This window comes from Vigna unguiculata, chromosome 8 (genome assembly GCF_037176805.1).
Source record: "Vigna unguiculata cultivar grain cowpea cultivar isolate G323 ecotype 2 chromosome 8, ASM3717680v1, whole genome shotgun sequence".
Lineage (NCBI taxonomy): Eukaryota > Viridiplantae > Streptophyta > Magnoliopsida > Fabales > Fabaceae > Vigna > Vigna unguiculata.
This window is the reverse complement of record NC_140799.1, coordinates 29,726,358-29,739,570: the sequence shown is the minus strand read 5'-3', so window position 1 is coordinate 29,739,570 and position 13,213 is coordinate 29,726,358.

Below are 13,213 nucleotides of genomic sequence, written 5' to 3'. Positions count from 1 at the left end.
GAGGGTTAATTGTTTTCTCGTCTTCACCTACTAATCGCACCTCATTTGGGCGTAGGTGTGGCGGCGTTGCGTGGAGGAGGAGTGAACGACCTAGCTAACATTTTTTAAGGGTTTTTTTTTTCAGGAAATATTATTTTTTTTTTTATTTTCATTCAGTAGCTTTAAAAAGAATAATAAATAAAGAACTCGTTTAGCCGCAGGAAGTTTGGAAGTCCAAGTGATGGATTTAGTTTTGAGGGGCGGCTTGAATAATTTATAGACTTTATATTTCTTTAATTTTTCTATTCAAATAAATAGACAACTTTTTTTGTTAAATTATTTTAAAATTGAGTAAAAAGAATTACATCATTGACACAGCGTATAAAATATATAAATTCAGTACATCAATTCTATAACAATTTGTCATGACAAGTGAAACAAGTTTCGTATCATAGAATTAAAGTCAGTATATATAATGGCTTTTATAAATTTAGATAATTTAGTTTTGAAAAACATTAACTGTACATAAATATATTAATTATCTAAATTATAAATTGAGATAATAAAAGTTCTCTTTTAGTATAGATTAGAATATAGTTATATTAGATATTATTAGGGATTATTTTAATGAAAACAACTTTAAGATTTTTTTTCTTCAGCGAGAGTACTTTCAGAATCTTTTTCCCCTTAACTTCCTTTCTTAATCTATCATTTTCATCTTTATATTTTAAACTGAAATTTCATTTTCTTAAATATATTGTCAAAAATTGGAAATGACTTTATATCACAATATAAATGGTTTATCATAAATATGAAATGACACTTATATATTAAAAATATTTATTTATTACAAACTCTAATTATAATATAATTTATTTATTTCAAATTGTGTATTTAATTTTTAATTTTACTTATATAAAATGAATATTTGTCTTATGCAGACTAAAATACTATTTTTCTTCCCAATTCAAAGCATGATCAATATCATCAAGATTAAAAAACATATTAAATTAAACTAAGTAATGATAAATGAATTCAAATACATAAAAGCGACAACGAATAAGAATTTGTACACCAATAATCAAGAGAAAAAGAAAATTAAAAGATCCAGGATAATTTGTCCTTAAGAAATCAAAGAGAAACAAAAGATGACTGGTAGAGTTGTAAAAAATTTTATTTGAATTTTTCTCTTTTGTGTAATAGAGTTACATACAAGAAATTGAGTATTTTTTGTATGACAGGTAAATATTTTATAATTTATTGGACGCGGATCTTTATCACATTATAAATTACGTTATAAAAATTTATATTTATTTTAACTATTAAAATCATAAATTTAATATACAATCTAAAATCTCTCGATATAGTATTTTTTTTTCCTTAAAAATAACTATTTTGAAAATACATACCATATAATTTACATCAAATTCATTCAAATATTATTGTTCACACATACATTTTATCTTATTATTTTAAAATATCAACATTCATTCTTATTCATCAGATACAAAAAACATTCAATCCCAAATATTTATCAAAAATAACAATATCATCAAAATTCAACAATCTCGGATAGGGATGGCAACGGGACGGGGCGGAGACGGGTTTCGTTATCCAATACCCATCCCCGCATAAAAAATTCATCCCCATCCCCATACCCAAACTCAACGGGTATCAAACTTTTGTCTCATCATCATCTCCACCGGGTAACGGGTATAATCTTGTATCCATACTCATACCCGTGTTCTAACTACTTCAATATTAATTTTTATAAAAGAAAAAAATTACGGTAAAGAAAACATAATATTATCAAATATTCAATATTAGGAGGATGATTGTTTCTTCCATATCAAATACTTTGAAATAAATTATAATTGTTTACATTTTAGATTAGAATACCAAATAAAATTTCATGAGAACCAAAACATTTATTAAATTTGCAAACTACAACATTGATTAACTTAGTTGATAAAATTAAAAAAATATTTCAAAAAAATATAAAAGGAAAACAAATATTCAAATTAAAATATATTTTAAATGTTTGTTTACTTCAATTTTTTAAATTCTAATGAATCTCTTTTTTATACACTAATAAAAGTTATAATACATCACTTGATCAAAATGACACAAAGAACAAATAATAAACATAATAATAAAATTTTGACATAGATTTTGTATCTTTTCAACTTCAATATATGTTGGATAGTGACAAAAAAAAAATATTCATAGCAATTACATTAATTTTTTATATTGTAGTAAATAAAAGTTATTTATACAATTAAAGTGAAAAAATTATAGTATGATTAATAATGAGTTATAAAATAACAAATAACTAGATAGAATATATCGAAATATTATTCTACATAATGAAAATAAACAATAAATAAAAATATTAAAAAACTAACAAATGTGTGTTTACAAATAATTTGAGAGACTATTGAAAGAAATCGCACAAAGAAAACCAAATGTATAATTAAGGTATGATAAGATGAAAAATACCTTAGAGAACTAATTATTAAATTATGTTTGAAGTGGTTAAAATTAAATAGAAATATCATTAGCGACCAAAAAAATTGTCATTAAATTACAAATAAATTAGTAATTAAATTGGTCACTAAATCAAGTATTGATTCGATCATTGACGGTCACTAATTTAATCATTGATTCAGAAAATAAATCAACTACTACCACAAATGACGAAAAATAGTGACTGATATGAGTTACTAACTAAATCAGTCACTATTTCATGTTTTTCTTGTAGTGAATTATCATATATTATTCCTAAATATCATTATATATATATATATATATATATATATATATATATATATTATTTTAACCACACATAATTTAAAGTGAAAAAATTACAGTATGATTAATAATGAGTTATAAAATAAAAAATAATTAGATAGAATATATCGAAATATTATTCTACATGATGAAAATAAAAACAATAAATAAAAATATTAAAAAACTAACAAATGTGTGTTTTAGAAATAATTTGAGAGACTATCGAAAGAAATCGCACAAAGGAAATCAAATGTATAATTAAGGTATGATAAGATGAAAAATATCTTAGAGAACTAAGAAATCTTTTCAAATATCAACATATATACTTAATGGTTGAAAAATAACGAAAATTAGTTTAATGAAACAAAAGAGTTCTTCAAATTAAACAAAAATTAATAATAATAATAATAATAAGTAAAGAATTTTTTTTATATTACCTTAAATTGAGAGTATAAACATTCTCATGTGAAAGGAAAATATATAATAAATAAAAATATTAAAAAAATAATAGAAATATTCAAATGTGAGGCATAAAACTTTTTTAATTAACATACATCATTTTAACATAATTACATAAAGGTTATGATAAGATAAAAATATATTGGAGATGCGAATGAGCTTCAAATAATTAAAATAAATAAAAAATAGAATATATATATATATATATATAGGGTTACTTAATTAATTGTGAATATTTTAATAATTTAAACGAGAATGGAGATATGGCGGGAATATGTACATCCCCATCCCCATCCCCATACCCAACTGAAAAAAGTCGGGGATTCCCCATACCCATACCCATACCCAGTCAATGCGGGGATTCCCCGTCAAAACGGGGACGGGTTCGGGCAATACCCATGGAGACGGGTTTATTTGCCATCTCTAATCTCAGAAGTTAAAAGCATTTAAAATATATATTTTTCAAAACTTTTTGAGATAATATTTTTCTCAACCATAGGCATGCTCCTCCACTAAACAGCCTTTGGAAGTTCATATTTGATAGCTCGCTCAACAAGAATAAGTTTATCCAACCACCAATCCTTTTAGATTTTTAACAAATAAATTTTGTCTGGTCAGGAATTGGCTTGCTTAGCGACATCGAGAGAAATTTGCCTAATGACCAAATCTTCTTTAAGCTCTTGATTTTTTTATAAATCTAATTTCGTCTAAAAGAGATTGGCTCGTCTCGCGAGCCAAAATATTAAGAATCCTATTTAAAGGCTCGCCTAGCAAGCAATGTTTTATGAGCTCTCTAGATTTTAAATATTCAAATTTCATCTAGTTAATCTGCATAATTCAGAAACCCAAAATAATAAATTTGATTGTCAAATTAGCTCAAATTGAGTTTTTTTTTCTTCATTTCTTATACCTAACATTTGTTTAGTTCTAAAACAGCATCAAATTGACTCAATTGAAAATACACTAGCTTTTTATTAGGTTTAATTAATCGTAAAGTACCCAGTTAGGTACTAGAGTGTCAAATTGGTACCCGCTTTTAAAAAAGTGTCAATTGCATCCCAATTTTTGAAAATTGCTTCAATTAGGTCCCTTTCAGACAGAGTTGACTAACGCCGTTAGTCAACGTGCCACGTGTCAATCTGTGGTTTTTTTGATTTTTTTAAAAAAAAAATTATTTTTTTTTTAATTTTAAAATTTTTTTTAAAATTTTTTTTAAAAAAAAAATTATAAATGTCACGTGTCAAGTCCCTTGTGTGCCATGTGGCATTGTCAGTGCCACGTGGCATTGTTACTATTAAAAGTCAAAATAAATGAAAAGACAATTTTTAGATAAATGGTGATCTTGTTAGGTTTTACAGAGGGGGTTTCACTAGGGAGAACAAAGACCAATGAGACTTGAGCCTACCCACATAAGATATTGACACCACTCTCAACCCAAAACCTTAAGGCAATGGGTTTATGGGTCTTTATTCTTATATAGTGCTCTACTCTCTCATTTCTAGCCAATGTGGGACTTAGAATCACACTTGGATTCCTAACAATCTCCCCCTCAAGGGTGAGTCCCTTCAACCACATTGGTACACTCCCCCTCCAGCGGAAGCATTCCCAACCACGAGTACCCCTTCTCGTACCGCCGTTCATCTTAACGGGACACGCTTACCTGGAACTCTTTGCCAGGAAGACTTTCGATACAGGGACATGCACTCGTCTGAACCGATTTTAACCATCGGCTCTGATACCACTTGTTAGGTTTTACAGAGGGGGTTTCACTAGGGAGAACAAACACCAATGAGACTTGAGCCTAACCACATAAGATATTGACACCACTCTCAACCCAAAACCTTAAGGCAATGGGTTTATGGGTCTTTATTCTTATATAGTGCTCTACTTTCTCATTTCTAGCCAATGTGGGACTTAGAATCACACTTAGATTCCTAACAGACTCATACATCCCAATAAAGATTTCTACTCAACAAACTAATTTTGTTGTTGTTGTATGCTAAATTTGGTGATGTCACAATGTTAAAGGTACTTTAAGTATAACAAACTAAGTGCGACAAAGATCTCTCAACTAAAAAGGCAACATCCAAGTCACATCTATCATAAGAACATGTAAGTCACAATGCTCTTATTCAATATGCCTATAAATATATGTCTTATTATGTAGAACAAAGTGACGTTCTTAAGTGCAATACCGTCTTATAAACAAAATAAAGAGAGTGCATGATCTTTGTAAATCTTTCATTTTGTAAAGTTATTTCTCAACACATATATCCCATGTTTTAATAACTTTCCTTATATTTTAACTAGCTTTACATATTATAGAAAAAATGACAATAATAAAATACTCGTGAAATCTAAAGATGATTTAATGTTAGACAATACATGTGTTCTTTATCTCTATCGGAATTAAAGTGGAATACTTTAAGTGGCTTTGTGAACTCATTATAAGTAAAAAATAACAAATATTTGTAATCTTTTTTATTAGTGGTCTTTATAGGTTATAAGAGAGAAGCATACGTAATTCAATGTGAATTTGAACTGGTATAAAAATTTAAGTGTCTTTGTCCTTTAATTATTGGATTTGTATACACTTGTATTGTCTCACAAACTATTTGAAAATTCCTTTTTATGATAAATTTTTAGCTACTAAACGTTCTTTTCCAAATTATTATTTATCTTTTACCATCTCATCATGAAAAACTTTCAAATCAATTTTAATTTGTGTTCAAGCTTTCTGTAACCATCATGTTATTTTCACATGTAACAATTGTTTGGAAATTTAAGTGTGAGTTTAAGTCCCACATTGAGTAAAAATAAGAAAGTTGAGTACCGTATAAGGAAAAAAACCTATAAAATCATTGCCTTAAGTTTTGGGTTGGAAGTAGTGTCAATCTTTTATGTGGGTTGGACTTAGGTCTCATTGATGTTGAATCTCCTATGTGATTCTCCCTCAAAAGACCTATGAGTGGTATCAAAGCTTAATGTTTGTCTTAGTGGTCGACTTAGACGCCTTTCTGTATCGAAAGTCTTCTTGACGGAAGGTCAAACAAGCGTGTCCCATTTGTGAACGGTGGTATAAGTAAGGGTACTCATGGTTAGCTCAAGGGAGAAATGCTAATGTGAAAGGATTCACACTAGAGGGGAGATTGTTAGAAAATTCAAGTGTGAGTCTAAATCTCACATTGAGTTAGAATGATAATTTTGTATTATTAAAATTTAAATCTCATAAATATGAAAAATTGATTATTTAAGTTTCATTTTCAAAAAGATCTGTTGGGTATTGGGCTCCCTTCCTATGTGGAGAAAAGGCCCAAAATTTGAGAAGTCCATGTCTCACTTAAACCTAGTGGAGAGGAGGCTATAAAATAAAGAGAGAGGCAGAACAATAGAGTCAGAATACACTGAAAGCCCTAACACATAGAGGGAGAGGTAGAGGGAAAATTCTGTTCACGTTTTTCATAGAGCTGTCGCAGTAAATTCGGCGCTGCGGATTCGTTCACCGTTGGATCGGGCTGAAATTTTTACAGCAGGTTCGGAACTCATTGCTCTTTATTCTGACCGGTCGGATCTTTGATACGAGGTCTGAGTTGGGAGATATTAATTTCGCACTGCAGCAGTGATTTGTAGAGGTTTTCCCCTCTTGTTCTTCTCTATTTGAAAGCTTTGTTGCTTTGTTATTTGGTTGGGTGTTGGCACTAATTTGTGCTATTGATTGAGACTCTTTTGTACTCTTGTTGATCATAGTGGAGCTATTTCTTTGGTCTGGACGACTCGTGGTTTTTACTCTTGATTTGAGGGGTTTTCCACGTTAAAAATCTTGGTGCCTTTATTTGTGCTTTTGGTGATTTATTATTGCTGCTCTTTGATTATTGCTCCTCATATATTCTTGCAAGTTAGGGGAAATTATATCCGCTGCATTCTCTGGTATATTGTTTGTTGTTGTTTTCCCCATCAGAGTGGTATCAGAGCTCTTGGTTGGGCTATATTTACTTGCTTGAATGATGGAGGCAAATGCAAAGATGGTTGCTTTGAATGGTACAAATTATCATTTGTGGAAGGGCAAGATGAAAGATTTATTATTTGTCAAGAAATTGCATCTTCCGGTCTTTGCTACACAGAAGCCAGATTCTATGTCTGAAGAAGAATGGGACTTTGAGCACCAACAGGTATGTGATTTTATTCGGCAATATGTTGAAGATAATGTTTATAATCATATTGCTAATGAGACACATGCCAGAGCTTTGTGGGAGAAGATTGAGTCTTTGTATGCTTCTAAGTCGGGCAATAATAAATTGTATTTGTTAAATTGCTTGATGAATTTGAGGTACAGGGAGAATTCTTCTATTTCTGATCACTTAAATGAGTTTCAAGGGCTCCTAGATCAATTGTCAGGAATGGGCATAAAGTTTGATGACGAAGTTATGGGATTATGGTTGCTTAATACTCTACCAGAGTCTTGGGAGGTATTTCGAGTTTCAATTACGAACTCTGCCTCGAATGGTGTTGTTTCTTTTCAGATGGCAAAGAGCGGTGCTCTTAATGAAGAGATGAGGAGGAAGGCACATGGTTCTTCATCTCAGTCTGAGATGCTTGTTACAGAAGCTAGGGGGAGAAGTCAGAAAAAGGAACATAAAGGTGGTAGAGAGAAGAGTAGGAGCAAGTCCAAGTCAAGATACAAGAATTTAGAGTGCCATTTTTGTCATAAAACTGGGCACATTCAGAAATACTGTTTTAAGTGGAAAAAGGAGAACAAAGATAAGAAGGGCAAACAGAGAGAGAATGACCATGATGATGATGATCGTGTCACTACTGCTACAGATGGTGATCTTGTTCTTCTTCATGACTTTGAGTCCGTTAATCTTGTATCTGATGAGAGCATGTGGATTATTGATAGTGGTGCTACACTGCATGTTACACCTAGGAAGGAGTTCTTCACATCTTACACTTCTAGTGATTTTAGAGTGTTGAAGATGGGTAATGATGGTGAGTCTAAAGTGATTGGTGTTGCTGATGTTTGCCTGCAAACCAACATGGGAGTGCAGTTGTTGCTTAAAGGAGTCAAACATGCTCCAGATGTTCGTTTTAATTTAATCTCTATGCAGTTGCTTGATGATTGTGGTTATAACAATCACTTTGGTTCTAGTAAATGGAAGCTCACTAAAGGTAACTTGGTTATGGCCAGAGGGGAGAAACAATCTAAATTGTATTGGACTAAAGCTTTGGTTGCTAAAGACAGTGTGAATGCTATGTATATGGAGGCATCTTTGTGGCACCGGAGGCTTGGTCATATAAGTGAGAAAGGGCTTAACTGCTTAGCTAAAAAGGATGTGCTTATGAGATTGAGAAATGCAGAATTGGAGAAATGTTCTCATTGCATGGCTGGTAAACAAACCAAAGTATCTTTTAAGAAGCATCCTCCCTCAAGGAAGTCAGAATTGCTTGAATTGGTGCATTCTGATGTTTGTGGCCCATTAAAGGTAAAATCATTTAGTGGTGCACTTTACTTTGTTACTTTTATTGATGATTGTTCCAGGAAGCTATGGGTCTATGCTCTTCAGCGAAAAGGTCAAGTACTTGAAAAGTTCAAGAAATTTCATGCTATGGTTGAGAGGCAATCAGGCAAGAAGCTGAAATGCATCCGTAGTGATAATGGTGGTGATTACCGTGGACCTTTTGATGTTTATTGCAGGCAGCATGGTATTAGACACGAGAAGACTCCTCCTAAAACTCCTCAGTTGAATGGTCTAGCGGAGAGGATGAATAGGACCTTGGTTGAAAGGGTTACATGTATGCTTTCGGAAGTAAAGTTGCCTAAGCACTTTTGGGGAGAGGCATTGCTTGCAGCTGTGCATGTTATTAATCTCAGTCCCGCAGTTGCTTTGAATACTGAGGTGCCAGACAAAATTTGGTTTGGTAAAAATGTTAGCTATGATCATTTGCGTGTCTTTGGTTGCAGGGCATTTGTTCATGTTCCTAAGGATGAAAGATCCAAGTTAGATAAAAAGACAAGGCAATGTATCTTTATTGGCTATGGTGAGGATGAATTTGGCTACAGGTTTTATGATCCTGTTGAGAAGAAGCTTGTTAGAAGCCGTGATGTACAATTCATGGAAGACCAGACCATTGAAGACATTGATAAGGTGGAAAAGACCACACCCGAGAAAGATAGTAATCTTACTGATGGTAATCCAATGAGGTTGCCCACTCACAATTTGGAGAATGTTGAAACGGAAGCTCAAGACAATGAGCAACATGGTGATATTGATGATTAACAGTTTGGAAGTAGAGTAGAGGTTCCAATTGATGATGCTCAAGAGGAACATGATGATGATGACGATCTTGGTGATATACCTGAATCACCTCAAGTCCAACTCAGGAGGTCTAATAGACAGAAACAACCTTCTACAAGGTATTCTTGTGATGAGTACATAACCTTGACTGATGGTGGAGAACCTGAGTGTTTTGAAGAGGCAAAGTTCATTGTTATTACTGAAGCATGCAAGGAGTTGTTATGGTTGAAGAAATTCTTGCAGGAGCTTGGTTTTAGGCAAGATAAGTATTCATTGTTCGTTGATAGCCAAAGTGCTATCCATCTTGGTAAGAATCCAACTTTTCATTCTAGATCCAAACATATTGATGTGAGGTATCATTGGATTCGTGATGCTTTGGATGCTAAGTTGTTGGAGTTGGAAAAAGTTCATACTGATGATAATGGTGCTGATATGATGACTAAAGCATTGCCAAGAGGAAAGTTTGAAGTTTGTTGTGAGATCGCCGGTTTGGCGGTTATCTCCACATAGTTGTGAGGGGGAGATTTGTTGGGTATTGGGCTCCCTTCCTATGTGGAGAAAAGGCCCAAAATTTGAGAAGCCCATGTCTCACTTAAACCTAGTGGAGAGGAGGCTATAAAATAAAGAGAGAGGCAGAACAATAGAGTCAGAATACACTGAAAGCCCTAACACATAGAGGGAGAGGTAGAGGGAAAATTCTGTTCACGTTTTTCATAGAGCTGTCGCAGTAAATTCGGCGCTGCGGATTCGTTCACCGTTGGATCGGGCTGAAATTTTTACAGCAGGTTCGGAACTCATTGCTCTTTATTCTGACCGGTCGGATCTTTGATACGAGGTCTGAGTTGGGAGATATTAATTTCGCACTGCAGCAGTGATTTGTAGAGGTTTTCCCCTCTTGTTCTTCTCTATTTGAAAGCTTTGTTGCTTTGTTATTTGGTTGGGTGTTGGCACTAATTTGTGCTATTGATTGAGACTCTTTTGTACTCTTGTTGATCATAGTGGAGCTATTTCTTTGGTCTGGACGACTCGTGGTTTTTACTCTTGATTTGAGGGGTTTTCCACGTTAAAAATATTGGTGCCTTTATTTGTGCTTTTGGTGATTTATTATTGCTGCTCTTTGATTATTGCTCCTCATAGATTCTTGCAAGTTAGGGGAAATTATATCCGCTGCATTCTCTGGTATATTGTTTGTTGTTGTTTTCCCCATCAGAGTCGACCACTGACATATTATTTAAGACAAGCTTTTGAAAACGTTGTGTAAAAGTTAGATATAGAGTTTTAGATCTTGTAAAAACTAAACTCATGTTCACTACTTATTTGGTTCTAATCAACACACTTATGACAAATAATCAACTGATAACAACTTCATATTATTTATTCTCGTAGAAATCAGAGGGCGTTTTGTCGAGACTCTTATCATATGTGAAAACTAAATTGTCATTTATTAGATTATTGAGGCAAATTTTTTTTATAAGATTGTCATGCTCTAACAACATTCTTAGTGAGTATACCAAATCATACAAGTAGTAAAATAAAAATGTCCAAGTATCATTTTTCGAGAGACTTACACTTACAATTTCTTATAATCCACACTGAATCATTTATTATAAATTGATTTAAAAGGGATTAATAAGTTTTTAAGGGACATTAAAATGATAATCTAAGAAAACAAGTAAATACAAACAAGTTCCAATTCTATAAAATAGTGAAAATGTTGTTGTTAAACTTATTAAACACCATTTTGTCATAATGTGATACTTAATAAAAACAATCAAATTTTAATATTAATATTTGTTATAGTAAAGTCCACCAGTTTTATATTGATTAAGTGATTTTCACAACAAAGTGTAAAACATGAACATGCTTTATCTATAAGATAATGTGTCTTACAAAATAGTAAATCATGTAAAAATGGAAATGCTTCATCTAACATGCAATACAACACATTGTATTGATTGTTTTGTCTAAAAAGCACAAACTTCATCAAACAATAAACACACATCTTAAGCTATGTTGTACTCCATGAAAATATTCAACTTGATTCTATGTTGTAAGGTATGTTCCTATCTTTTGTTTACCAAGATGATCCACACAAGCACATGTCAACATGAATATTTATTGGAATACAAACTAAAGTTATTTTATTTCAACAACCACCCTTATGTCAACTTCAATTCAAGTATCTTATGAGTATGATTTCCACTTTTGCTCTAATTTGAGTAAAATGTTATATGTCATAAGTGTCAACTATTGAAATATTGTTTGAAAAAAGAGATTATAATTTAATATTATATGAGATGCATTTGATATATTTCTTGCACTAATAAATAAACGTATCAAACATGAGATTAAATATTTATGAATGATCCAATAAAAGTTTAATAGTAGATAATATAATAGTTTCATTAAAACTTTATTATAATACGCTTTTAATAACTTCAACATGATATAAAGAGGATGAAATTTTACAAAATCCTTTTGTATAAACATCAAATACGCAAACATTCTCAAACAACTACAAAAAATTGACTACAAAAATCTCTTATTACCAATTAGTTATAAACTTCTCACTCTCAACTTGTTTTTCTCATATTTAGATTAAAAAAATTGAGAATTTCAAAGTCATAAAATGCTAGTAAGAAAGAATGAGATTTTTTCTGTAAATAGTTTGACTTAATCTTTTAAAAATATTTCTTCAATTTTTCTTCTTTATTTATGGAAAGAATATAAATTTACAGTACTATATTTCAAAAATTCTGCTCCTTATTAATAATTAAATTAAGATAATATTTAATTAAACAAAATTCAGGAAAATTCTGAAATAAATGCTATAAAATATATTATATAAAACATTTATTGTACACGGGTTAGTTTCAGTTTATCAATAAATTAGGACATTTTTGTATTTGAGAGTTTTTTTTCATTTGAATTTGTAAAAATGGGTTCGTTGAAATTTTTTTTAAAATAGGGACAAGTCGTCAACGGCATTACAGGTGAAGTCGTCCTCCACCCTATCCGTTTCTTTTTTTTTTAAATAAATTCATTATCTACAAAATCAGTTTCTGTTAATTTAAAAAGTGAAGTCGTCTGAGTGCATGACGACTTCACTTTTCATTTTTATTTTTTTATGTTACAATTATAATTTTTAAATGCTCTTAAAGAGGGGTACTTAGGCATTTTTCACATAGGGAGCAGGATCTCTACACACCCTATAATTTTGCAGCTTTTTCTCCCTTTCAAATTTGAACACATGTTTATATTTTATTATTTTTCAATTTTTTACTTCCAAGAACAAGCTGGAATTTCATCCTTTTGGGTTCTACGATAAGATTTTTAAAATAAGATATATTGCTATACAGAATTCTTTTAAATGGTCTTTGGTAAGAAATAATTAATAAATGTTGAAATAATATGAATTTTACATCATTTAATGCCATGACAAAAAAACTTGTTAGATGATATTTTTTACCCTAACACTAATAATGTAAAGATAACTTGATCCAAGAATGTAGATATTATAAAAATAAATTATAACTGTGACGTAAACCAAAATGAAAAGTGAAGTCGTCATATAATAGGACGACTTCACTTTTTAAATTATTAGAAACCGACTTTACAAATAACGGTTTTACTTTTTTAAAAAAAGATAAAGAAATCGGTAGAATGGAGGACGACTTCAACTGTAATGTTAT